A 27,281-nucleotide genomic window follows, 5' to 3' on the forward strand; every position below is an offset into this window, starting at 1 on the left:
CCGTGACTCACAGTTTACTTCCAAAACAAGTTTGCACGTCCCGATGAAACCATGCAGGTGACTCAACCGAGCTCAAGGAGGAGCTCGATGAAGATCTTGTTCATCGTGTTGTTTCGTTTCATTTGATCAGTAGTGGAGCCCAGTTGGGGCGATCGGGGATCTGTAGCATTAGGGGTAGTCTTCTTTTACTTTGCTTCCGTAGTCGGACCTTGATTGTACCTGGATGATTGTAATGATTTATTCATGTATTGTGTGAAGTGGCGATTGTAAGCCAACTATGTATCTCTTTCCTTTATTCAGTACATGGGATGTGTAAAAATTACCCCTCTTGCGATATTGCCTTCAATGCGGTTATGCCTCTAAGTCGTGCTTCGACACGTGGGAGATATAGCCGCATCGAGGGTGTTACAGAACACAAGCGTGCCTAGACGGATCTCGCGGCCCTCAACCAGTCCACCAGCGGAAACCATGATGATGAGAATCGGAAAAATTGCAACTCCACCAGAAAGTCGCTAAGACACCTACCCCATGGTGGGCGCCAACTTTCGTGGATCTAAGACTGACAGTAGAATGGGGGTAGGTATGAGGAGGAAAGATCCTAGCTATGGCGAAGTTGTACACACGAGTTTACGAGTTGAGGCCCTTCGCGGAGGAAGTAATAGCCCTACGTCTCGGTGCTCGGATGCGGTCGACTAGATTATGTATGTGTGTGTGTTTATAGAGGGTGCGAACCCTTGTCTCAGTGGAGGGGGGTGGCTTATATAGAGTGCGCCAGGACCCCAGCCAGCCCACGTTACAAAGGGTTTAAGGTACATAAAGAGATGGCATTACTGGTAACGGTAGCCTTAAATGCCTTAATGGACTTAAAGGTTCCAGGGAGGACGCTTGCCCGTTGATGTTCTCAACGGCTCTTGGTCTTCAAACTGGTCGAATGGATTCTTGTATGGTTGAATGATCGTGTAGTCGAGTGACCCAAAGAAGGAGGAGTCTCCGAGTGACTGGTGTCGAGTGGATTGTACTCGACACCTTTGTTGGGTCCTCCCTGTCGTCTCTTGAGCTTCTTTGCTTCTAAGACAGTGACTTTGGATAGGACATATAGGTCGGGCCTATTACCCTACCCCATGTCTATGTCCTCATCACTAGCTGAGGTGACCTGTCAAGCCGGTGATGAAGATGTCGATGTGGACAATAAAGCTCGATTCCGAGGCATAGATCATGGCGGAGACGATCTGAATTCCCATCGCACCATCATGACTGCCAGCAGGCTCCTCAATGAAAGGACCGATGTCGGTTCTATATCCGGCATATCTCATAGTAGGGGTACTAAGCTAGCATCTTGGAGCGATGGTAACATGGACACAGGATTTTACCCGGGTTCGGGCTCTCTCGAAGAGATAATACGTTACGTCCTGCTTTTGATTATATTGATATGGGTGTAGTATGGAGTACATGTGTCTACCACGAGATGTGAAAACATTGTTTCTGCCACTCTAGCTTTTTCCTATTTTGCTTATGCCACTCTAGAAATTAACATACACTTTTGCCACTCTTATTTTTTGACAATACACGACAAATGCCATTCTGTGGCAAAAGCAATAACTTTTCATTTTGCTTTTGCCACTCTTAGATTTTGACAATGTATCACAATTACCACTCTAAAATTATTACTTTTGCCACAGAATGGCAATAGTGATATATTGTCAAAAACTAAGAGTGGCAAAAGTGAAATGTCAAATTCTAGAGTGTATAAGCAAAGTGGTCAAAAGCTAGAGTGGCAAAAAGAAAGTTTCCCCCCATGAGATTGCTCTCATGAATATCAGATCCTCTATTAACTAGCCTGGCTTTGGTTTATATAACACACCTGAGGCGTAGGGTTTTAGGAGAGTCATCGGCTTGTGCACCAAGTCTTATGGAAATCTCCTTGGATATGGCATGGGCTACCCGAAGTGGCCCATGAGTGAACCGCCTAAAGGAAATATGCCCTAGAGGCAATGATAAATTTGTTATTTTATATTTCCTTATTCATGATAAATTTTTATTATTCATGCTAGAATTGTATTGATCGAAAACCTAAATACATGTGTGAATACATAGACAAACAATGTGTCCCTATTGAGCCTCTACTTGACTAGCTCGTTAATCAAAGATGGTTAAGGTTTCCTATCCATGGACATGAGTTGTCATTTGATAATGGGATTACATCAATAGGAGAATGATGTGATGGACAAGACCCATCGGTTAGCTTAGCATATTGATCGTTCAGTTTTATTGCTATTGCTTTCTTCATGTCAAATACATATTCCTTTGACTATGAGATTATGAAACTCCCGGATACTGGAGGAATGTCTTGTGTGCTATCAAACGTCACAACGTAACTTGGTGATTATAATGATGATCTACAGGTATATCCGAAGGTGTTTGTTGAGTTGGCATAGATCAAGATTATGATTTGTCACTCCGAATATCGGAGAGGTATCTCTAGGCCCTCTTGGTAATACACATCATAAGCTTGGAAGCAAACGACTAAGGGGTTAGGCATGAGATGATGTACTACATAACGAGTAAAGAGACTTGCTGGTAACGAGATTGAACTAGGAATGAGGATACCGACGATCGAATCTCGGGCAAGTAACATAATGATGGACAAAGGGAATTATGTATGTTGTCATAATGGTTCGACCGATAAAGGTCTTCATAGAATATGTAGGAGCCAATATGGGCATCCAGGTTTCACTATTGGTTATTGATCGGAGAGGTGTCTCGGTCATGTCAACATAGTTCTCGAACTCGTAGGGTCCGCAGCTTAGCGCTCGATGATGATATTGTATTATATGAGTTATGTGATTTACTAAACGAGTGTTGTTCGGAGTCTAGGATGAGATCACAGACATGACGAGGAGTCTCGAAATGGTCAACAGGTAAAGATTGATATACAGGATGGTAGTATTCGGACACCAGAAGTGTTCCGGAGTGTATCAGGTATTTATCGGAGTACCGGAGGGGTTACCGGAACCCTGGAGGAATATATGGGCCACATGGGCCATGAAAGGGGAACACACCAGCCCACAAGGGGTGTCATGTCCCCCCAATAGCAGGAGGCCAAATTGGTAGAAGGAAAAGGGGGGTTCGCCCCCCCTTCCTTCCTCTCTTCCCCCTTCCCTTTCTTCTTCTATGAAATAAGGCAGGGGGTGCCACTTGGGGAAACCCCATGTAGGATTCAGATCCTACTTGGGGCATGCCCTAGCTACCTCCCCTCTCCCTCCCACCTATATATATGTGGGGGGAGCCCCTAGCACACACCAAACAATTGCCTGGTCGTGTGCGGCACACCCCTCCACCGTTTACTCCCATGGTCATATCTTCGTAGTGCATAGGCGAAGCCCTATGTGGATCACTTCACCATCACTGTCACAACGCCATTGTGCTGATGGAACTCATCTACTACGTCGTTAACTTGCTGGATGAAGAAGGCAAGGGACGTCACTGAGCTAAACGTGTGCAGAACTCGGAGGTATCGTACGTTTGGTACTTGATCGGTTGGAGCTAGAAGAAGTTCGACTACATCAACGGTGTTGTCAAACGCGTCCGCTTTCGGTGCTCAAGGGTACGTAGACACACTCTCCCCCTCGTTGATATGCATCTCCATGGATAGATCATTGCGTGTGCGTAGAAATTGTTTTATTTTCCATTCAACGTTTCCCAACAGTGGTATCAAAGCCAGGTATATGCGTAGATGATATTCACGAGTAGAACACTAAGAGTTGTGGATGCTGATAGTCATACTGCATACCACCAACATCTTATTTTGATTCGGCAGTATTGTGGGATGAAGCGGCCCAGACCAACCTTACTTGCCCATACACATGAGACTGGTTCCACTAACAGACATGCAACTAGTTTTTCATAAGGGTGGCTGACGGGTGTCTATTTCTCCTACTTTAGTTTAATCAAATTTGATTGTGGCCGGTCCTGGAAGAAGGTTAAAACAAAAAACTTGACAAAACACCGTTGTGGTTTGATGCGTAGTCAAGAATGGTTCTTGCTAGAAGCCTGTAGCAGCCACGTAAAACTTGCAACAACAAAGTAGAGGACGTCTAACTTGCTTTTGCAGGGCATGTTGTGAAGTGATATGGTCAAGAAATGATGTGATATACATTACTTTATGAGATGATCATGTTTGGTAAAAGTTATCGGCACCGGCAGGAGCCTTATGGTTGTCTCTTTATTGTATGAAATGCAAACGCCATGTAATTGCTTTACTTTATCACTATGCGTTAGCGATAGTTGTAGAAGAAATAGTTGGCGAGACGATCACGACTCAACAATGGAGATCAAGGTGTCGAGCCGGTGACGATGGAGATCATGATGATGCTTTGGAGATGGAGATTAAAAGCACAAGATGATGATGGTCATATCATGTCACATATTTTGATTGCATGTGATGTTTATCTTTTATGCATCTTATTTTGCTTAGTGCAGCAATAGCATTATATGATGATCCCTTAACTAAATTTCAAGGTAAAAGTGTTCTCCCTGAGTATGTACCGTTGCTACAGTTCGCCGTGTTAAGACACCACGTGATGATCGGGAGTGATAGACTCTACATTCACATACAATGGGTGCAATACAGTTTTGCACATGCGGAATACTTGGGTTAAACTTGACGAGCCTAGCATCTACAAACATGGCCTCGAAACACTGGAGACCGAAAGGTCGAATGTGAATCGTATAGTAGATGTGATCAACTAGAGATTTTCACCATTGATGACTACTCCATCTCACGTGATGATCGGACATGGATTAATTGATTTGGCTCACGTATCATTTAGATGACTTGAGGGATGTCTATCTAAGTGGGAGTTCTTAAGTAATTTGATTAATTGAACTTAGTCCTGATAATATTTGCAAATCTATGTTGTAGATCAATGGCCCGTGCTACCGTTCCCTTGAATTTTAATGCATTCTTAGAGAAAGCTAAGCTGAAAGATGATGGTCGAAACAACACGGACTGGGTTCATGACTTTAGGATTATCCTCATTGCTGGACAAAAGAATTATGTCCTTGATGCACCGCTAGGTGAAATGCCTGCTGCATGAGCAGATGCTGATGTTATGAACGTCTGCCAAGCTCGATCTGATGACTACTCGATAGTTCAGTGTGTCAATCTTTACAGCTTAGAATCGGGACTTCAAAGACATTTTGAACGTCATGGACCATATGAGATGTTCCCCGAGTTGAAGTTAATATTTCAAGAAAATTCCTGAGTTGAGAGATATGAAGTCTCCAACAAGTTTTATAGCTGAAAGATGGAGGAGAACAGTTTTGTCTGTGAACACATACTCAAAATGTATGGGTATCATAATCAGTTGACTCAGCTGGGAGTTAATCTTCCAGATGATAGTTTTATTGACAGAGTTCTTCAGTCACTGCCACCAAGCTACAAAGGCTTTGTGATGAACTATAATAGGCAAGGGATGGAGTAAACAATTCTCGAGCTCTTCCCAATGCTCAAAGCTGCGGAGGTAGAAATCAAGAAGGAGCGCCAAGTGTTGATGGTTAACAAGACCACTAGTTTCAAGAAAAAGGGCAGGGGAAAGAAGGGGAACTTCAAGAAGAATGTCAAGCAAGTTGTCACTCCTGGGAAGAAGCCTAAAGCTGGACCCAAGCCTGAAACTGGGTGCTTCTATTGCAAAGGGACTGGACACTGGAAGCGGAACTGCCCCAAGTATTTGGTGGATAAGAAGGATGGCAAAGTGAACAAAGGTATATTTTATATACAGGTTATTGATGTGTACCTTACTAATGCTCGTAGTAGCGCCTGGGTATTTGATACTGGTTCAGTTGCTCATATTTTTAACTCGAAACAGGAGCTACGGATTAAACGAAGATTGGCTAAGGACGAGGTGACGATGTGTGTCGAGAATGGTTCCAAGGTCGATGTGATTGCCGTTGGCACGCTACCTCTACATCTACCTTCGAGATTAGTTTTAGACCTGAATAATTGTTATTTGGTGCCAGCGTTGAGCATGAACATTATATTTGGATCTTTTTTAGTGTGAGACGGTTATTCATTTAAATCAGAGAATAATGGTTGTTCTATTTATATGAGTAATATCTTTTATGGTCATGCACCCTTGAAGAATGTCTATTTATGTTGAATCTCAATTCTGGTGATACACATATTCATAATATTGATGCCAAAAGATGCAAAGTTGATAATGATAGTGCAACATATTTGTGGCACTGCCGATTAGGTCATATTGTTGTAAAGTGCATGAAGAAAGTCCATGTAGATGGGCTTTTGGAATCACTTGATTATACGAATCATTTGATACTTGCGAACAACGCCTCATGGGCAAGATGACTAAGACTCCGCTCTGCGGAACAATGGAGCGAGCCAGTGACATATGGGCAATAATACATACCGATATATGCGGTCTGATGAGTGTTGAGGAACGCGGCGGGTATCGTTATTTTCTGATCTTCACAAATGATTTGAGCAGATATGGGTATGTCTACTTAATGAAACACAAGTCTGAAACATTTGAAAAGTTCAAAGAATTTTAGAGTGAAGTGGAGAATCATCGTAATAAGAAAATAAAATTTCTATGATCTGATCGTGGAGGTGAATATTTGAGTTACGAGTTTGGCCTTTATTTAAATCAATGTGGAATAGTTTCACAACTCACCCCACCTGGAAACACCATAGTGTAATGGTGTGTCCGAATGTCGTAACCATACTTTATTAGATATGTTGCGATCTATGATGTCTCCTACAGATTTACCACTATCATTTTGGGGTTATGCATTAGAGACAGCCGCATTCACATTAAATAGGGCACTGTCTAAATCCGTTCATACGACACTGTATGAACTATGGTTTGTCAAGAAACCTAACCTGTCGTTTCTTAAAGAATGGTGTTGCAACACTAATGTCAAAAGGCTTCAGCCTAATAAGCTCGAACCCAAATCAGAGAAGTGTGTCTTTATAGGATTCCCTAAGGACAATTGGGTACACCTTCTACCATAGATCCGAAGGCAAGATATTTGTTGCCAAGAATGGAACCTTTCTAGGGAAGGAGTTTCTCTTAAAAGAAGTGAGTGAGAGGAAAGTAAAACTTGATGAGGTAATTGTACCTTCTCTCAATTTGTAAAGTAGATCATCAAAGAAATTTGTTCCCGTGATGCCTACACCAACTAGAGAGGAAGCTAATGATGATGATCATGAAACTTCTGATCAAGTTACTACCGAACCTCGTAGGTCAATCAGAGCACGACCCGCACCAGAGTGGTAAGGTAATATTGTTCTAGAAGTCATGCTACTAGACCATGACGAACCTATGAACTATGAAGAAGCTATGATGAGCCAGATTCCGATAAATTGCTTGAGGCCATGAAATCTGAGATAGGATCCATGTATGAGAACAAAGTGTGGACTTTGATGGACTTGCCCGATGATTGGCGAGCCATACAGAATAAATGGATCTTCAAGAAGAAGACTGACGTTGATGGTAATGTTACTGTCTACAAAGCTCGACTTGTTGCAAAAGGTTTTCGACAAGTTCAAGGAGTTGACTATGATGAGACTTTCTCACCCGTAGTGATTCTTAAGTCTGTCTGAATCATGTTAGCAATTGCCACATTTTATGATTATGAAATCTGGCAAATGGATGTCAAAACTGCATTCCTTAATGGATTTCTTAAAGAAGAGTTGTATATGATGCAACCAGAAGGTTTTGTCGATCCTAAAGGTGCTAACAAAGTGTGCAAGCTCCAGCGATCCATCTATGGACTGGTGCAAGCATCTCGGAGTTGGAATATACACTTTTGATGAGGTGATGAAAGCGTATGGTTTTATATAGACTTTCGGAGAAGCCTGCGTTTACAAGAAAGTGAGTGGGAGCTCTGTAGCATTTCTAATATTATATGTGGATGACATGTTGTTGATTGGAAATGATGTAGAATTTCGGGACATCATAAAAGGATACTTGAATAAGAGTTTTTCAATGAAAGACCTGGTGAAGCTGCTTATATATTGGGCATCAAGATCTATAGAGATAGATCATGACGCCTAATAGGACTTTCACAAAGCACATACCTTGACAATGTTTGGAAGAAGTTGAAAATGGATCAGTGACCGACCATAGCAGAAGATAGAGAGAAAATGAAAGTCATTCCCTATGCCTCAGCCATTGGTTCTATCATGTATTCTATGTTCTGTACCAGACCTAATGTGTGCCTTGCCATAAGTCTGGCATGGAGGTAACAAAGTAATCCAGGAGTGGATCAGTGGACAGCGGTCAAGAATATCTTGAAGTACCTGAAAAGGACCAGGGATATGTTTCTCATTTATGGATGTGACAAAGAGCTCGTCGTAAACGGTTACGTCGATGCTAGTTCGACACTGATCTGGATGACTCTAAATCACAAACTGGAGACGTATTTATTTTGAATGGTGGAGCTACCAGTTGGTGCAGTTCCAAGCATAGCATCATGGCGGGATCTACATGTGAAGCGAAGTACATAGCTCCTTCGGTAGCAGCAAATGAAGGATTCTGGATGAAGGAGTTCATATCTGATCTAGGTGTAAAACCTAGTGCATCGGGTCCAATGAAAATCTTTTGTGACAATATTGGAGCAATTGCCTTAGCAAAGGAATCCAGATTTCACAAAAGAACCAAACATATAAAGAGATGCTTGAACTCCGTCCGTGATCAAGTCAAGGAGGGAGACATAGAGATTTGCAAAATACAAATGGATCTGAATGTAGCAGACCCATTGACTAAGCCTCTTCCACGAGCCAAACATGATCAGCACCAAGACTCCATGGGTGTTAGAATCATTACAATGTAATCTAGATTATTGCCTCTAGTGCAAGTGAGAGGCTGAAGGAAATATGCCCTAGAGGCAATACTAAAGTTGTTATTTTATATTTCCTTATTCATGATAAATATTTATTATTCATGCAAGAATTGTATTGATCGGAAATGTAAATAAATGTGTGAATACATAGACAAACAATGTGTCCCTAGTGAGCCTCTATTTGACTAGCTCGTTAATCAAAGATGGTTAAGGTTTCCTAACCATGGACATGAGTTGTCATTTGATAACGGGATCACATCATTATGAGAATGATGTGATGGAAAAGACCCATCCGTTAGCTTAGCATATTGATCGTTCAGTTTTATTGCTATTGCTTTCTTCATGTCAAATACATATTTATTCGAATATGAGATTATGAAACTCTCGGATACGGGAGGAATGCCTTGTGTGCTATCAAATGTCACAACATAACTTGGTAATTACAAAGATGCTCTACAGGTATCTTCGGAGGTGTTTGTTGAGTTGGCATAGATCGAGATTAGGATTTTTCACTCCGAGTATCAGAGAGGTATCTCTGGGCCCTCTTGGTAATACACATCATAAGCTTGCAAGCAAGTGACAAAGGAGTTAGTCACGAGGTGATGTATTACGGAACAAGTAAAGAGACTTGCCAGTAACAAGATTGAACTAGGTATGTGTCAGATTACGGGTTCCGACAAACTCTTGCGAGGTTTGAACTCTGGGGTGCGCATGAAGAACACTCTCTCCAACTCACATGCTCAACGGTTCCACGGCCTAGCTCAACGAACCCAAGGAACAAGAGACGCGAGGGTTTATACTGGTTTGGGCCACCTTTCAGAGTAATACCCTACTCCAGCTTGTGGGTGGATTGCCTGGGGGGCTGAGGATGAACTAATACAATGGATGAACAGCATCAGGAGGTTGGGTGTTCTTGGGCTCGATGAACTGGTGAGCTCATTAGGGTGGAATGAATCTGATCCCAGATGCCCCCTCTATGGTGGTGGCTAGGTCCTATTTATAGTGTCCTTGGTCCTCTTCCCGAATGTTAGGCGGGAAGGGATCCCACAACAACCAAGTTTGAAGGGGGACAACTAGTACAAGCTATCCTGACAAAAGGTGGTCTTCGTCTGCCAAGGGCTCTAGTGCTCATGCTGCTATGAGCTCCGTGATGACCTCCGTCCTGCCGTCCTGCTAGCCTTAGTCATGTTGCACATATATGGAAACCTCTGCCTGATTCCTCGGGACCCCACGCATGTGCTTGCCTCCTTAGCACCAAATAGGAAACTGGTACGCTGCGCCCGCCTGGCCTTGGTTGTCATGGCCATGTCACGCGAACCTCGCGAGGTGCTCCTTGCATAGATATCTCCGCTCCTCAGGAGCCACCCTAGTGAGGCTGCCCTCAGGGATGTCTTGTTGTCGTCCACCTTGTTAGGCTCGGCCCCTCGCGAGGGTCTTGAGTTGCTGCTGCTGAAGATGGGCCATACCAGGCCGCTGGTGGAGCTATGCTCTGGGCCACAGGCATGCAAGTCTGGGCACCCCCGTTCCCAGGATGCCGATAGTAGCCCCCGGGCCCAAGGCACTCTCGGACTTGGCTTCAAGGCGAAGCCAAAGGCAAGTGCGGAGCATTGCGGGCCCCAACTGGCAGCGGCCTTGATTGATGTGTGGCGATTGGTGGGACGCGGGCGTCTCCGCTTTCCCACGCTGCCTCAGCAACCGTCCGGCTTGACGAGACCCTGCTTCATGCATAAGAAAACCATCATTACCTTCGATCGTGGAGGCCGGTGGTTGGACTCCTTTTGGCTATAAATGACAGAAGGGGTAGAGCCCCCTCGCCCATCTCTGCTTCCTTGCCGATTGCTCCTTCTTCTTCCTCCTTGCCTCGCTGTCTCGCCGCAGTCCCATGGCGCCCATGAAGAGGTTCATGGCGGCAGAGAAGGGGAAGGCTCACCAGGAGGGGCCCGGCTGGCTGCTGCCCAAGAGGGGGCGGGGCCATCCCCGTAAGCACGTCGTGACCCCTCCTGTGGCTCCTTGGGGGCGTGGTCGCAGTCCTTCGGGGACTGCCATCATCCTCGGCGGCCATAGCGGCATCTCCTCCCATGGCAAGGGCCGCTCTAGGCAGAGTAGCCCTTGCGCCGACGAGAGGCGTGCCGTGGTCGCCCGGCCTCCTCGGCCGCGTTTCCACTTGACGGAGGTGCTCCCGGAGTTCGTTGTGTGGTAAGAGAGTCTGGCCGGCAGCTGGCTCCAGCTTTCGTGCTCCTTTGTTAGTGAGCTGCCGGCCCGGGGTCTTGACGGCCTCTGGCTGCAGGCCGACAGTTGCTGCAGCAAGGCCTCGTCGATCACAGTGCTGGTCTCCGCCCCGGGCAATGTGGCCCTGGCCCGTGGCTGGCAGACATTTGCCCGCACGTGCGTCCTGAGTGGGCGGTGTACCCTCCACTTCAAGTATGAAGGCACCGCGACCCTCTCCTTGAGGGTATTTGGGGAAGATGGTCATCGCACAGGGTGCTGTCTCAAAGACAGCAACAACGACGGGGAGCTCGGACTGGGCGACGGCCATGATGAGGCTGAGTGCGAGCTTTCCCTTGGCGACGACCATGGTTCGCCCAACGGCGGCAGCTTCTCCGCCAGCAAGAGCACTAGTAGCGGCGGTTACGACCAGCTGCCTCGCCGCCGGGCCCGCTTCAAGGACGGCGGCGGGTCATCTCGCCGCTGCGCGGCGGTGAAGCACGAGAGGGACTCAAATTGAGCTGAGTCTGGGAGGCCCTCGGAGCCGTGCCTCGACAGCTGTCGTGGTCATGCGGGCCGCTTTTGCTCATCCTTTCCTTTTTTCCTTCATTCCAAAAAACAAGCATGGGCCCTGCGAGGGCATGTAATGAACTGTGGTTTAATGCTGCTATGCTATGTTTATTGTTTCTATGTTGTTTTGTGACATTCATGCTCCACGTAGACGCAGAAGGATAACTTAGCTTGATACGCCCGGGGTAGTTTCCTGTCTCGCGAGGGCGCGCCTTGTAGCATCCGATAAGGCCTCCTTGTCGCTGACTCGGGGGTCATTGACCTCGGGAGGCGTTGCACAGCTGCAGAATTTGTTAGGACATCTGTTGGGTGCCTTTCTCTTCCTTGCACGAGCCCTTAGGCATGGGCTAATCATGGCCCGGTCCACAATGTCGTGGTACCCGTGGGGCACAGACTTAGGAGGTGTGCCGATCACGAGCCCAATCGAGGGCACCTTGTGAAGATCAAGGGAGCCGAAGCTCTAGGGCGACAGGGCTTTGGTGGGGTGTGTTCGTGGTTCAGGCTAGCCGAGCACACGCACAGACCTGCCCAGCCCCCGTGCGAGGTGCACGAGGGAGAGCGTCAGGCAACTGCTGTCCTCCCTGACGCAAAACAAAGAAGCGAGCGAAGATGTAGAGGAAAAGGGAACCCAACCAAGCAATCGAGAAATGCCAGAACTCCAAATTTTGTTAAAAGGTACAAACTAACTACAGAAAGCAAATGAACAGTCGCGTCCGACACCTAGTCTAGTCTTCTCACCAGCGCAGAGCTAAGTGCTGCTACTAGGATGTGGGAGGGAGCCTGTTAGGGATATTATTACTGGACATAAACCGGACAGGAGTGGCCAGGTTAACTATATGATGATTACTATTTGAAGCCCAGGAAGACAAAGGATGATGGTGCTTCACGAAGGCCTAAGGCCCAAAGGCAGGTTAAGGCCTGTATACATAAACTGACATTATCATGTAACTTGTATTGTAAGATGGAAGGAATAGAGACCGAGTTGGATACATTGATGATTCGGCCTTGGGACTCTGTAAACCGCCGGGCGTTGACCTATGTATATAAAGGGGCGACCCGGCGGCGGTTTTCGGACAACACACGAGAACTCGAGATCCAGGCAAAGAGGATTCGCTCCCTGGTCATCGAAACCCTAGCAATTCCATCACAACTGGAGTAGGCTTTTACCTTCATCGTAAGGGGCCGAACCAGTATAAAACTCGTGCGTCGTTCGTCCGCTTTAACCCCTTTAAGCTAACTCGTAGCGATGGCTCCACGACTAAGTCCTTTCACAAGGACATCAGCTGTGAAAAAACCATGATAGTTGGCGCCCACTCTGGGGCTATCGTACGATGGTTTCGAGTTATTGAAGGGCAGCTTCGAAGGACTCAAGGGATACGCTGTGGGCCAGATGACTAAAAGTCGTCGCGGCAAGCTCTACATCGACGATGCAAGATGGGGTCCCGAGGCCGGTTCAGTCGAGTATGGGTACCGGGTCTCCTTTGGTGGAATTCACGTCTTCATCGGCAAGATCGGCGAACCGGGCCCTGAGCCGGACAACTGCACCGACATCATCGAGATGGCACATTGTGCAAGCTCGGTCCAGGTTCAGCCCACTGTAAAGCATGTCTTCGTAGGTGTCATCCATGGAGCGGAATATGAGGATAGATAGCCATCTGGTGGCGAAACCATTGTCTGATCTGATGATGAGTCTTCAACCGGAGAGACCGAGTCGCTGTACCAGCTGCAGGATGGCCGAATTAGTGGAGGTTCCGATGGCAACAGTATTTCGGACCCCCTCGATCTGCCAAGCCAGGTCGCGGTCTTCATGGCCGGTACACAACCAGCGCAGCACTCTTCTACCGCCGCGACAATGATCTTCAGTTCAGCAACAGCAACACCAACACCAGCGAGAGCAGGGGGCTCTGCACCGCCTCCAGCTCAGGTTTTGTCCGATCTGTTCGATGCTATAGCAACGTTGCTGGCAGTAGAGGTGGACACGGCAAACCGGGATCAGCACAACACAGAGATTGCAAAGGTGAAGGATCAGATAACTCAGGCTAAAGCGGACCTGGCAGGAGAAAACACCAGGATGGCTACAGAGTGGGCCCGATTGGAGGCTCAGGCATACCGGCTTATGCTGGATCAGAGTGCGTCAGATGACATCATGAGGAGAAGATACCAGTCGCACCTTCCGTCGGTCTTGGAGGCGAGGAATCTCTTTAACACGCCAGGGGCAGGCACTAGCAACCAACCTGTGGTAAACCGGGCAGAGGCACCTGGGACCAGGGCACCGGTTCAGCCTCGTGGGACGGATCCACCACCTCCTCCTCGTTAGAATGACATTCCACCATGACACATCTCAACACCTCCTGGTGATTACTCTAACCCATTGGATAACATCGTTGCTGCCGCTTCACAATTGGCAGCTCTCCGGATTGATGGCGAGTCCCCAGTAGCAGTTGAGACACAACGGGCTAGGGAGCTCCTTCAGACAGCTTTGACTCAGCAGCAGGCCCATTCATATAGCCGCGAAAGGATTCATTCTACTCCCTGCCCAAGCCGGAGCTACAGTAGGCATATCGATGAAACCGGCCATATCAAGTAGTGCGAGGAATCGTAATCTGCCCCGTGGCAGTATCCCGACGGTTGGTGGTGGCAATGCCCGGGATGTAGTAGATCGCGCTAGGGCACGTCGGGAAGCCGAGTTAGCGGCACAACACGAAGCTCCGGTTCATCAGCTCACGCCGGTTCGTCAGTTCACTCCGGTTCGTCCAACAACATCGGTGGAACTAGGGGTTACGTCCAGTTCTTTGGGAGTGCCATGTCTTGTCCCAGCGCTACACAATGTACGGTTACCCTAGGATTTCAAAGGCCCGCGTAAGGTGCCGAATTACACCGCTTTATCCCCTGAGTCATGGGTGGAGAGTTATGAGATGGCAATAGAGATGATGGATGTGGACGAAGCGGTGTGTGCCAAATACTTTACCATGATGTTGGAGGGAATATCTCGCACGTGGTTGAAAAATCTGCCAGCCAACTCTATTGGATCATGGGCCGATTTAAGGGCCCGGTTTATCTAGAACTTCAAATATACATGCAAGCAACCCATGTCCATTGTGGATTTAGCTCCTTGTGTCCAGGAGGAAGGAGAATCAACAACCCAGTGGGTGCACCGGGTTTCGGAGATTTTGCATTCATCAGACCGCATCAATGCTGACACAACTGTTTTAACATTGGAAGGCAATTGCTAGTTTGCACCTTTGAAGCTGAAATTGGGACGGCTCAGACGTCATTGTAATGACATGGGAACGCTTATGGCGGCTCTGGTAAAATATGTCGACTCTGATAGTACCAAGGACCCCGAGTCTGATGATGACAAGACATGGAAGGGAAAGAAGAGCGTTAACGCCAAGGGGCAGCAGCATAATCCGGCAGGTCATGGGAACAAAGGTAAACGCAAGGCGGATAATAGCTTGGACTTTGTGGCTAACACCAACGCCAAGGATAACTGTCAGCGGCGTAAGGGTAAACTGCCCCAGCGGGGTGGAGGGTTAGGCCCCAATCTGGAGCGCCTGTTAAACCAGCCTTGCCCAAAGCACAGATCAAAGGAGAGGCCAGCTACGCATCTTTGGAAGGATTGCTTCATCATGCGGGAGTTCAAAAATTCAAATCTCTTTCAATATGACAATGGACCGCCTGGCGGTTCAGGAGGCGGTTTCCATGGGCCGGGTTATGGTGGTGGCAGTTCCGGTTCAGGGTTCCGGGGCAACCAAACCAGACATGGCAGTCACAACAGCCAGGGCAACCAGGGAGGTTACAACCATCAGGGGAATCAACAGCAGCAGCAATCGGTTTATCAGAGCAATCCAAAATAGTTGAATAGTGGGCGGTATCATGTCTTCACCCCTAGCTTATGTAAGCGTGATCAAAAGCTTGATAAATGAGCTGTGAACTCCATTGAACCGGCGGTACCTCGTTATCTGTGCTGGTCTGAACAACCCATCCTGTGGAGTCGAGAGGATCATTCGCCCCGGGTTGACAATCTGGGTCATTTGGCTTTAGTGGTGGCACCCTAGGTTGGGGGGTATAAATTTACCAAGGTGCTTATGGATGGAGGAAGCAGTATCAATATCCTTTACTATGAAACCTTTCGTCGCATGGGGTTAACAGATAAGAATCTTAAGTCGTCGAACATTGTGTTTCATGGGGTAGTGCCTGGTAAATCGGCATACCCAGTTGGCAAGATAGCTTTGGAAGTTGCTTTTGGAGATGATCATGATTCAAGATCAGAGGTGTTGACTTTTTAAGTGGTGAAAATCAAGAGTCCATATCATGCCCTGTTCGGACGGCCGTTTATGCTTAGTTCATGGCAAGGCTTTGTTATGTTTATTTGCAGCTTAAGATGCCGGGTCATAAGGGGACCATCACGGTGCATGGGAGCCGGAAGATTGCTTTGGAATGTGAAGAAGGTGATGCAGTTTATGCTGAGTCGGTTTGTGCCACGGAGGAGCTAAAATTTTACAAAGACAATGTTGATCTGGCATATATGACTTCTCTGAAAAAGCCAACTACTAAGCATGATCCGGCACTGAAGTTTAAATCGGCTGAGGAGACTAAACTGATTGACGTTGCTCCTGGCGATTCATCCAAGTAGTTCAGCTTCAGCGCTAACTTGGATCCGAAATAGGAAGGCGCGCTCATCGAGTTCATCCGTGAGAACTGGGACATCTTTGCATGGAAGCCTTCTGACATGCCAGTTGTACCGAGGGAACTCGCTGGGCACACCCTTAATATAGATCCTAAGTTCAAACCGGTCAAGCAGTTTCTTCGCTGCTTCAATGAAGAAAGGCGTAAAGCTTTTGGTGAGGAGGTAGCCCGGCTCTTGGCAGCAAGGTTTATTGTGGAGGTCTTTCACCCTGAGTGGCTAGCTAATCTGGTGTTGGTACTTAAGAAAAATGGCACTTGGCGTATGTGTGAGGATTACACAGACTTAAATAAAGCCTGTCCAGCTGACCCCTTTGCTCTCCATCGAATCGATCAAATTATTGATGCTACGACAGGTTGTGACCATTTGTGTTTTCTGGATGCTTATTCTGGTTATCATCAGATCAAAATGGCACTTAAGGACCAGGAGAAGACAGCCTTCATAACTCCCTTTGGTGCCTTCTGCTATGTATCTATGCCTTTCGGTGTCAAGAGTGCCTAGGCAACTTATCAGCGCTGTGTTCAGAATTGTCTACTTAAACAGATTGGGCGCAACGTACATGCATACGTGGATGATATTGTGGTGAAATCCAGAAAGGAGGAGACATTGATAGGTGACTTGAGGGAAACTTTTGATAACCTCCGAGTTTATAAGATGACGCTTAATCCGGCCAAATGTGTCTTTGGTGTACCGGCAGGCAAGCTTTTGGGTTTTCTGGTGTCCAACAAGGGGATTGAGGCTATTCCGGAGAAGATCACGGCTATCACGTCTCTGGCTAAACCGGCGTGCCTTAACAATGTCCAACGTTTGGCGGGCCGGATTGCAGCCTTAAGCCAGTTTATCAGTCGCCTTGGAGAGAAGGCTATCCCTTTGTATCATATGTTAAAGAAAAACAGATCACCTCGTCTGGAGTGATGCTGCTGATGAAGCACTTGCAGATCTGAAAAGACAGTTAGCTGAGCCACCTGTCCTTGCGGCTCCGGTTGATAAGGAGCCCTTATTGCTATATGTGGCTGCTAATGCCCGAGCTGTTAGTGTGGCTATTGTTGTGGAGCACAAGGAGGCTAGGAAAGAGTATCCGGTTCAATGGTCGGTTTATTATATCAGCGAGGTGCTTATCGAGTCCAAACAAAGATACCCACATTGGCAGAAACTGGTGTATGTTGGTTTTTATGGCAAGCCGGAAGCTCAAACATTATTTTCGGGGTCATCCTATCACAATGGTCAGTTCAGCCCCCCTGGGAGTTATCATCCAAAACACAGAAGCAACTGGCCGGATTGCTAAGTGGGCTATTGAGCATGGACCTCATGGGCTAAAATATACACCTCGCACAGCAATCAAATCCCTAGCACTTGTGGACTTCATCAATGACTGGACAAATTCGCAAGCACCGGAGGAAAAGCCAGACAACACTTATTGGACTATTCACTTTGATGGGTCCAGGAAATTGTTGGGCTCGGGGGCTGGAGTCATATTAACTTCCCCACGAGGTGATAAGTTTTGTTATGTTCTCCGTTTAATGTTCCCTTGTACTAACAATGCAGCTGAGTATGAGGCCTCGCTCCATGGTCTTCGGATGGCTAAGGAAATGAACTTAAGCCAGGTTAAGTGCTTTGGTGACTCGGACCTGGTGGCTCAGCAGGTATCTAGCACTTGGGATTCCAAGGAACCACTTATGGCAACATATAGACAAGAGGTGGAGGCAGTGGTTGGTCACTTCAAGGGTTATCAAGTGGACCATATAGAGCGGCGGAAGAATGAAGCAGCAGACGCTTTATGTCCCTTAGGCTCTCAACATAAACCGGTGCCACCCAATACCTTCCTCGATGTACTACATAATCCGTTAGTGAAGATACATACGGAGGAGGATTTGGCTGTGCCCGACCCGGAGGCTCAATTGGTGGCGGCTCTTCATGTTATTCCGGATTGGATGGTCACGTACCTGGCATACATGAACTGAGGCGAGTTGCCAGACGACGAAACCTTGGCCCAGCAGATAATCCGGCGATCCAAGTCAATGACCATTGTCAATGGGGAGCTACATCATTGTAGCGTCTCAGGAGCATTTCAGCGTTGTGTCTCTCCTCAAGAAGGTTGTGAGATCTTGCGTAAGATCCATGAGGGAGATTGTGGTCACCATGCCAGTTCAAAATCCTTGGTGGCTAAGGCTTTTCGTCATGGCTTCTATTGGTTGATGGCTCATGCGGATGCTGAGGATTTGGTAAAGAGGTGTGATGGTTGTCAAAAGTTTGCACGCCATGCTCATGTTCTGGCCCAAGAATTAAGAAAGATCCCAATAACTTGGCCGTTTGGAACTTGGGGGCTCGATATGGTTGGACCTTTTAAGAGGTCCAAGGACAAGAAGACTCACCTATTGGTAGAAGTTGATAAGTTTACCTAGTGGGTAGAGGCAGCGCCAGTCAGTAAGTGTGATGCGGCCATGGTGGTTCAATTCATCAAAAAGGTGATATTCCGGTTTGGCTTTCCACACAGCATTATCACTGATAATGGTACTAATCTGTCCAAGGGTGCTATGGAGGAATTTTGTCAACGAGAGCACATCCGGCTTGACGTTTCATCGGTGGCTCACCCCTAATCTAATGGTCAGGTAGAAAGGGCCAATCAAGAAATTTTGAGAGGTATCAAGCCCCGACTTATGGTTCCTTTAAAGCAGACGCCGGGTTGTTGGGTGGAGGAGTTACCTTCCGTATTATGGAGCATCAACAGCACACCAAACAGATCTACGGGTTACACGCCATTCTTAATGGTTTACAGAGAAGAAGCAGTTCTCCCTAGTGACATACGTCATGACTCGCCCCGTGTGGCAGCTTATGTTGAAGTTGATAATGAAAAAGCACTTCAAGACTCATTGGACCTGTTAGATGAGGAACGTGATATTGCGGCGGCACGTTTGGCGATTTATCAACAAGATCTGCGACGTTATCACAGCCGCCGGGTTAAAACCAGAACTTTTCAAGAAGGCGATATGGCTCTCCGGCTCATCCAAGATCAGACTGATATGCACAAGCTATCCCCACCTTGGGAAGGGCCTTTTGTGGTCAGCAAAATTTTTCACAATGGATCATACTACCTTATCGATGTTGAGAGCACAAAGACACATGTAAATCAGAGGAGGAGACCCAGCGGCCGTGGAATATAGCTCATCTTCGGCCTTACTATACTTGAGCCATAGGCTCTTTTTTATGTACATAATTATGACAATGTATATATTATAGTCAATATAATAAACCGGAGCCTCAGCTAAAGCGAGGTCTCTGTTTGTTTTTACATCATGTGTTTTCATGGGGGCTTCAGTTTACAAAGCGGAGTTCTATTGATCCGGCTTGTAAAGCCACACATATAAAAGGAAATCACTAGGGGGCTTGGTCATATCTGAACCTTAACTACACCTCTTGATCGGCTTAGGGCCAAAGGGAAATCACTAGGGGGCTTGGTTGTATTCACACCATAGCTACACCTCTTGATAGGCTTAAGGCCAATAGGAAATTATGTGGGGCCAAAGGGAGTGTTGCACCAGCAGAACTCAAACATAGGCACCCACCGAGCATAGTTCACATGTTGCTTAGGGGCTCTTTGCTTCTCAAAGATCAAAGAGTCTACACCTTTGCAATAGGCTATCAAGCCCGGCTTGGAAGCCAGGTGTATTCACCTAAAACCCGGGTTATCCTGCCTCTTTAAGTAAGCCACTCCGTCCAGGTAAACCTGGTATGACCCCTCGAACGTTTGACAAGTCAATCTCATAGACCCTGAACTTGTCAAAGTTAAAACGATGATTGGTTAAGGATTGAGGTCCATCTTAAAAGGCTTTGAAAAATGGTTTAACTCAGTGGCCTGGCAGCCCATGAAAAGCCTCGATTTAGGGCCTGGCAGCCCATGAAAAGCCTTGCATATTCTTCTTGTGTTTTTTGCGTTTTTCTTTTTTTTATATTCATAAGTATTTTGTGATAAACCGGCGTTGGTTACAACGCGGCGTGGCTTACAATGCTAAATTGTTTGTACACGATCAGCTATAATCGGCGTTCATTGTGCCGGTCTGGTTTTGACTACAAGTCACTAGTAGTATATGGATAAAACTGGTATTTATCATAACCTGGTACGGTTTTCTCGTAAACCGACAACCCTTGAAGGAGTCATCAATACTACACATTGGTCTCATCACCCTTTTTCAAACAACAATGGGTTAAAGCTTGGAAAACGGCTTCTTCACTTATAAGGGGGGAAGGATCAATGTCAGGGGCATAAGTGTGCTTACGAATTGGCGGAACAAGATCCTCTACATCATGTATCGGTGCAGGATATCTTTTCTGATCAACATCATAAACTGGCTGATAATGAGATAGATTCGTTTCATCCGCCAATTTGCTCGCTATGGTTCACATTTCCCTTGTCAGCCTTCGGAGGTCATCATTGTTAAATTTTGTACCATCTTCCTTCACACTGGGTAGCCTTGGCCGATATCTGCCGGTTCAAGATATGGAATCCATGCCTTGGCCCGAATTAGCGCAGTCAGCGCGCCTGACCTTGTAGCTGATCTTTTGAGTTCATCCAACTGGGCAAGCAACATGGACAGGTTCTCGATAGTTTCTTTTATTAGTGTTGGTGGAGGCCTATTATAAGGAGCAGTGCAGATAGCCCGTTGGGATCCGGAATACAACTGCTCTATCAAGGTATAGGCTGCCTTCAGCTTCATCCGCATGTCAGAGCCCAGATGGGTAATGTGGGTCCCTATGACATCGCAAGTATAAATAACCGGTAAGTCATACGGTATAATGACTTGAAAATATCAGATGAGGATACTTACCAAATACAGCAGAGGTCATAGTGTTCATTTGCCGCTTTAAACCAGTGAGTTCTTCGACCACCGTTTTAAGGGTTGCCTCTACGTCTTCGGCCTTTTTTACTAAAGTGATCTTCTCCATGTCCCAATCTGCACGTTCCTTCTTGAAGTTTTCCTTCAGCTTCTCCATGGCTGTTAAGGCATTGGTCAGTTCCTCTTTGGCTTTAGAAGCCTCCGCTTGCTAAGATTTGATGTTCTCTTGAAGATCAGCGGTTTGGGAGTCCTTTTTACTCAGCTTAGCCTATAAAGAACATACATGTCATCAACAAGTTGTATATATTTGAAGTACCAAGCGTATAACAAGTTATGCACTTTGCACTTGGGGGCTAATGCCTACTCGCTTCATTCTGGAAAATTATTTCAAGTCCCAAGCTTATAATACAAGCATTATTCTTGGCACTTGGGGGCTAATGTACATCTTCTCAAAAGTAACATTGGTTAAAGTCCCGGTTCACCTTGGAAAGGTAAACCGACCCTTGGGGACTACACAGGCGAAAGTTACGAGGATACAATGCTAAAGTACCAGTTCATTTTTAAAGGATCAACCAACCCTTGGAGGATAAGTATGCAGAAGTATGGTATTATGAAATCCCGGTTTTAGGTTACTATCATAAATCAGCCCTTGGGAGCTACTAGAATTGGTACTTACAATTGGACTTAAGAGACAAAATGATTTGTACTTACTTCATAATGTTCCTTCATAAATTCACTCAACCGGCTTTATAGTCACGGTTTGTGTACAGACGGTTTAGAAAACCAGAATGGAGCTCTTGGGCGTTAAGGTGGACATAGCTTGATAAATCGGTGCTCCACTTGCCTTTCTCCATGGTAGCACGTTCTTCTTTAGCACTATGTTTTGCCAATATAACAGGATGGCCAGGGGAGGTGTGGCCAACGCCTGTAATGATAACCTCATCTTCCTTGTCACCAGCAGCCTTTTCTGGAGTTGATGGAATATCAGTAGCCTTAACTGGACTAGAAGGTCCATCATCAGTTCGGACTGGACTTGTCGGTTTATCAGCTTGCACAGCGGTATCAACTTCTTCTTGTTCATCAACATTATGATATTGAGGGGGCGGTTCATCAAACATGGCCTCAGTATTTGGACCTTCCAGTTCCGTAGTCGGCTCCGGTTCAATCACCACATGGTTGTCAGACGGGTTATTCACCCGAGCCTTCTTACTAGGTCTAGCCTTGGCTCTAAAAAGAACATATGCAAATGTTAGCATAGCATACAAAGTGTAAAGCGTCAAAATATTGAGTTGAAATACTTACCCAGCAACAGTTTTAAGAGGAGGGAGTTGTGTGGCCGTCGATTCGCCGGATGATGAAGGAGGTGTTACCTGATAATTCAAATCAGACAGATTAAGAGGTTGTCGGAAATAGCCTGCCTTGGGATAAGAAGTGTCAGAAGTGGGTGAGACCTCATGTCGGCGTTTTCGAACCGGGGAGTTCGGTAAACCGGTCGAAGTGACTGTTTGGACGTGGTGCCGGGTTGTGCGGCGAGCCTCGTGCTGCTGCTTATTCAAAAGAAATTTCGGATCTGTCGTGGAATTGTCACGGCAGATGTCCTTAGTGTCAGGACTTAGTCGCGAGGCCAACACATCTATGTGGTAGCTTGAGAGGGGTTGAGTGGGACGAGAGACGCGATGTTTTACCCAGGTTCGGCCCCTCACGGTGGAGGTAAAAGCCTACATCCTGCTTCATTGATATTGATGATGATTATCACGGTTAAAAGAGTGCTCTATCTTGAGAGCTATTGTCTAAACCTAACTTGTCCAACTTGTGGAACTTGTGAATCTTGTCCCCTTTTTGGGAGCTCTGCCCCTCCTTATATATGTTGAAGGGGTGGGTTACATGTGGAGTCCAACTCGGACTTTAACTAAAACTATTTTGACTTCCCTTCCTGGGCTTCTTAACGTCTGCCGGTTTAACATTGGTCTGCCAGTTTAACATTGTCTGCCGGTTTAACATTGTCTACCGGTTTAACATTGGTCTGCTGGTTTAACATTGTTCTGCCGGTTTACCGTCTGTCTTAGCCATCTGTCTTGACTCTCTGTCTTAACTCTCCGCCGGTTTGCCATCCGCCGGTTTAACATTCCAGCCGGGTCATACCGCGGGGTATATCCCCGACATTAGCCCCCAGTTTAATTTGGATTTATCCATGTTAAACTGATCCTGAGGATCTTTAAATCATTGTCATTTCCTTCTAGAAAATCCGAGTCAATAGACCAGCTTCATAATCAATTTGCTGACATTGGTTTGTCATGGATAAATATTGTGAAGAATAACACCTTTGACTTCAGCTCCCAATGCTTCACAAAAATATTGGCCTTTGAAATACTCATCTGATGTACAGCCGATTTAAGAATGTAGAACTTGCCGGTTTGAGAATGTAAAACTGTGCCGGTTTAAGACTTGTACTTGCCGGTTTGAGAATGTTAAACTGTGCCGGTTTAAGACTTGAACTTGCCGGTTTATCATTACCGGTTTATAAATATTGATGGCACCAGGTCATAATTGTAGTTAACATCAAGTTTGAAAATATACCTCTTATATGCCTATCACTTGTAGCCCCCAAGTCTTAAGAAGGTAACATAGCAACAGCTTAAGACTTGCTTCAATATGAATGTCACAAGCTTGAAGAAATCCAGGTTGTTCATCTCAATCACTAGTCAGAACTGAGTATTCCATATATGTAGCAACCAAGTGTCGGGTTGTCATGCTTGCAGCAACCTGGGACTTGTAATTTCCTTATGCTCATAAAAACTTCAACCAGTGTAGCCCCCAAGGGCCCGGTCATTATGTAAATAATGAGCAGGGACTTTCGAAATTATGATCATGTAGATTTTAACAGCAACGTGTAGCCCCCAAGGGCTGGGTCATTATGTAAATAATGAGCAGGGACTTTCGAAAATATGATCATGTAGATTTTAACAGCAACGTGTAGTCCCCAAGGGCCGGCTCAGTAAGATAATATTCAGCTGGGACTTTATATATACTTCATTGAGAATAACATCATATGATGTAACCCCCATCATGGTGCTTGAATTCACGTCCACAAGGTTAAGAGCCTTGTGCTTTACCAACTGAGTAGTGGATCCTTCAATATAATGAATAAAAAGCTTTGTATCTTGAATTGTTGACAGGAGCAATTGGTAGCCCCCAAGGGCCGGCTCATTACAATGTGATGAGTCGGGTCTTCAATAAGGTGATCAAAAAATGACTTTGCATTAGCCCCCAACTGTCATGGTGCATGCTCGACATGAGACTTGCAGATTTGATGTAATATCAACTTAAATAATGTAGCCCCCAAGTGCCGGGTCGTAAGCCTGCAGCAACTCGGGACTATTCCTTCAATTGTAGAATAAATCATATCCATTGATAATATGATAGCCATTGCGCTAAAGCGACTTTGAAAACCTTAATCATAATACTGGTTATTGATAACCATAAAAATCCAGCCATGTTGGCTATTAGAATAATATACCCAATGATTTATAAGCGCATAATTCCAATGGCGCAATCCAAATATATACTGGCGACTTATAGTCCAAAGCCAGGTCAGGTCAATAAACGCCAGATTATAAGTGATTATGTACTAACAACGTGTAGTTGAAAGTCGAGCCGGGTTAATGAACACTGGGTTAATTTGATGACTGATAGTCATGCCGGGTCAATAGACGCCGGTTCAACATAAAATTTATCAAAAGAGAAAAATCTTGACAAAAGCAAATAAAATCGTGTGGTCAAGGCTTTTCAAGGGCTGCTAGGCCCAAATTCGAGGCTTTTCATGGGCTGCCAGGCCGCTGAGTCAAACCATTTGACAAAGCCTTTTAAGATGGGCCTCCAACTAACCAATCGTCGTTTTATGTTTGGCAAGTTCAGGGTCTCAGTGAGAGTAACTGTCAAACGTTCCGTGGGTCATGCCAGGATTACCTGGATAGGAGTGGCTTACTTGATGAAGGCAGGTTAACCTGGGGTTTTAGGTGAATACACCAGGCTTCCAAGCCGTGGGACGATACCCAGTTACAAGGGTCCTTTCAAACTCTTTGGTATTTGACACAAAGAGCCCCCAAGTAACTTTGTGAGCTGTGCTCAATGGGTGCCTATGTTTGAGTTGTGCGTAGCAACAAGACTCTCTTTGGCCCCTTGCGTGTGAAGCTCCCAAGCTTTGTTGTGGCGCGATAGCCGGATTAATGGATAAAACTCCGCTTTGTAAGCTGAAGCCCCCATGTAACCAATAATATGATAAGCCAATAAGGCAGGATACCCATGTTTGAACCGTGCATCATGGCAACAGGTCCTCTTCAGCAACCTTTAACTTTTTACAAGAGATAAATTCTTCTTGAACCGGGATTTTGAACCAGATATTGAGAGCTTCAAAGCTTTTTGGGAGACACCTTTCCCTTGAACCGGATTTTAAACCAGAATCTTCATTTTCAGCCGGAAATTTTCTGATGACCTTTAAACTCGAACTTGCGAGAAGTCAATTCCTTTTTGAACCAGAAATTCTTAAACCGGATTTGAGAGCTTCAGAGCTTTATGGGGGAACATATTTCCCTTGAACTGGATTTTAAACCGGACATTTGAGAGCTTCAGCGAGACTGACTTCCCTTGAGCCGGATTGTAAACCGGAATCCTTTCTGATGACCCGGAACTTCTTCATTGAGTCAGGATTTTGTAACTGTCATATACTTTCGAAGCCGGAAATTCTCTGACGGCCTTTAATTTTTTACCAATATGGCGGTAGCCTCTGGGACTGGTTTATCTTCCCTCCAATGACTCGGGGTCTTAAATCTCACGATATTTGCTGAGTCATCTCATCGTAGCCTCCGAGTCTCAAGGCGACTTGAGGAGTTGGCTTGAGATTCCTCATCATTAACCGTGATATAGACCGGTTTGAATCCTGCACGGGACAACTTGCAAACCGGAGTAATTGCTCTTTTAAAGAAAGCAATATATAATTAATATGCTGGATGGATTTCACCTGATGCGTCAGGTCAGCAATTATCACCACGGAGTTGATGATCACCGTGGTGAAACTGAAAACAATCATGGCCGATTCGTCCGCGGGTGCTGACAGATTTTTTGGCCGCGACGTTTCAAACCGGTGTGAACGGGAGATTTGGCCGCGATGTTGTAAACCGGTGCGGTCGCGAGAGATAGTCACGGCACTGTAAGCTGGTGCGGTTGTTCATTGAATAACGATGACAACCTGGGCCAAAAGATGTTGGCGTGCCTCCATCTCCACGGTATAATATCACTTTTTATAAATAATTGCCCTGCATAAACAATATTGCAGACCAAGGCGAAGATAAACTCGTTTTTTGACAAAAAACAACATGTGCTAATAAATCAAACTTGGATGGATATCACCTGATTTGTTTGGACAACAGATGATCCGTTTATCACGACAGAGGTGGCTCAGGCAGACCAGCGGCTCAATATAGCTCCGGCGGCTCAGGCATACCGGCAACTTAATATAACCCCGGTGGCTCAAAGCGACAAGGTCGGCTCAGCGCGGCTGCGGCGGGTTGATGTAGATTAAGCTGCACGGGTGGCGGCTTGCGCACACCCGTTCAATAACAAGCAGGTGCGGATGCCGACGCATAACAACGCTTAATGCATAATTCATCGGCACAGCATGGCACCATCTTTATAATAAATCATTTTCCTACACATAAAAATATACAGACCAAAAGTAATTGCTCTCTGATAAAAACAATATGTGTTAAATAAATAGACTCAGATGGATATCACATCGTAATATTGTGCAGTACCGGTAGGCCGGGTTGTCGCGAGTACCCAGGGTTACATCCATGATCACAACAATGGTAGCAGGACGGCTTGCGACGGAAGAAACGCCGGGGCGCATGCATAACATTCGACTCAAATCCTTGAGTTTGATGCTTCTTCAGCAACTTGTCATCTGACAGTCCATGAGGAACGAAGTACGCCGCACTCCCGTCAGTCTCCATAATTCGATTGATCTGACTCTGAATCACTGGATGTGAGCGGTGGTTTGACCCTTTGTTAATTGTTTTTCGCGTACAAAATGGCCTCCATCACCTGCGACTTGGCAGGTTGTGGCTATG

Source organism: Triticum dicoccoides, chromosome 6A, assembly GCF_002162155.2.
Source record: "Triticum dicoccoides isolate Atlit2015 ecotype Zavitan chromosome 6A, WEW_v2.0, whole genome shotgun sequence".
Classification (NCBI taxonomy): domain Eukaryota; kingdom Viridiplantae; phylum Streptophyta; class Magnoliopsida; order Poales; family Poaceae; genus Triticum; species Triticum dicoccoides.